This window comes from Zingiber officinale, chromosome 6B, assembly GCF_018446385.1.
Source record: "Zingiber officinale cultivar Zhangliang chromosome 6B, Zo_v1.1, whole genome shotgun sequence".
In the NCBI taxonomy this organism is placed as follows: Eukaryota; Viridiplantae; Streptophyta; class Magnoliopsida; order Zingiberales; family Zingiberaceae; genus Zingiber; species Zingiber officinale.
The window spans coordinates 37,241,114-37,242,967 of NC_055996.1; the positions used below are offsets into that span (position 1 = coordinate 37,241,114).

Consider the following 1,854-nt stretch of genomic DNA (forward strand, 5'->3'; position numbering starts at 1 on the left):
CCTACTTTCCCCTGTTCTAGGGAACGCACCCTCACCTACTCCACTCTGGAGAGCATACCTGATGTCAATCCAGTCCTCCAGACCGACTGGACTTTCTACCTAGGGTTACCACCCCTAGGACCTAGGGTTACCACACTTAGGGGTTTCCGCCACCTAGGGTTACCTCCCCCTATGACCTAAGGTTACCCCCCCCCCCCCTAGGATTTTCTCCTCCTAGGGTTACCACCCCCTAGGACCTAAGGTTGCCGCCCCTTAGGGTTTTCCTCCACCTAGGGTTACCCCCCCTAAGACCTAGGGTTACCACCCCCTAGGGGTTTCCATCTGCTTAACCACAGTTAGGACTTTCCTGAAAAACCTCATTCACACATGTTAGATAACAAAACAACTTAACTTTAAATCCCTTTGCCATTATCAAAACTTGAGTTCGATCATTGGATGCTTCCCGTACCAACAAAAACTGTGCACTTGTGGTTGCGTAACAAGTTTTTGGCGCCGTTGTCGAGGACTGCGTCTATTACATTAGAAATAATCATTTGAGTTAGACTAGACTTTTCTTTTCTTTCTATTACATAGTTGTAAATAGTCTTAGAAATTCTATTTTCTCAATCTTATCTTTTATTTCTGATTATTTTTCCTACTAGTTTTCTTGTTGCAATTCAAATTTTATATTTTATATTTTTAGAATTTCAGTTCATTTATTCCTTGCTTTTCGAGTAAAGAGAAAATTTTGTTACTTGTGATCTTGTTCTTTGCATGCGAAGATCTAACCTTGCAGGAGATTTGTTACCTCTTGATCTAGAGATTGATAGAACTTTTCATAGGAGAAAGATTTTGCAAAGAAATCAAGAACAACAAGAACATTCGAATATGACAAACAAACCAATGAAAGATTATGCAGCACTGTATGCTAGAGGGCTTTGTTCTAGTATCACAAGACCATCTATTGAAGCCAACAATTTTGGGATCAAGCCTGCAATAATCACTATGGTACAACAAAATCAGTTTGGAGGCGGACCACATGAAGACCCAAATCAACATCTTGAAATTTTCTATGAAATCTATAGCACCATGAAGATGAACGGTGTTCCATCGGAAGTAGTGAGATTATTATTATTTGAGTTTTCTTTAAGAGATAGAGCAAAACAATGGTTGAATTCTTTACCAACTAACAACATAACCAATTAGGAGTAATGTGAGTAACAATTCCTTAATAAATTCTATCCTCCAAGTAAAACCGCTCATATGAGAAATCTAATTGCAAGCTTCAGACAGTCAGATTCAGAATCTTTATTTAAACCATGGGATAGATACAACAATATGCTCAGACAATGCCCTCATCATGGGTTAGAAAAATGGCTAGTTCTACATACTTTTTATAATGGTATCAAATATCATACAAAGGTGTCTCTAGATTCTACAGCTGGAGGGGCATTTATGAATAAAAGTTTAGATGAGGCCAAGGATATTATTGAGAGTGTTGCGTAAAACCATCATTAAAGGGCAACAGAAAGAAGTGAAGGCTATTCCTATCCAAATCCAGTTAAAGGATCAGGAAAATTTGATGTAAATGCAATCACTTTGATGTCTTCAAAATTAGATGCTCTTACTAAAAAGCTAAAAAATATGGGAACAAATTCTGCATCAGTCAATGCCATCGTATGTGTTTGTGAAACTTGTGAAAGCTCAAATCATTCTCAAGACTCATGTCCTTTAGAGATATTTCTGCACAAATTAATCAATTAGAGCAATGTGATGCTATCATGAGTTACAATCAGAAGCAGAATAATCCATACTCCAACACATACAAACCTAGTTGAAAGAATCATCCAAATTTCTTTTATAGAAATAATCAAG

The 1,854-nt window shown here is 37.5% G+C and overlaps 1 non-coding gene across 1 annotated transcript; it reads right to left on the reverse strand.

Annotated features, from left to right (window-relative positions):
• Window positions 1-1,240: 1,240 nt before the first annotated feature.
• Window positions 1,241-1,346, reverse strand: LOC121993384. The gene has a single exon (XR_006115239.1). It is a non-coding gene; the product is annotated as a small nucleolar RNA R71 (small nucleolar RNA).
• Window positions 1,347-1,854: the final 508 nt, after the last annotated feature.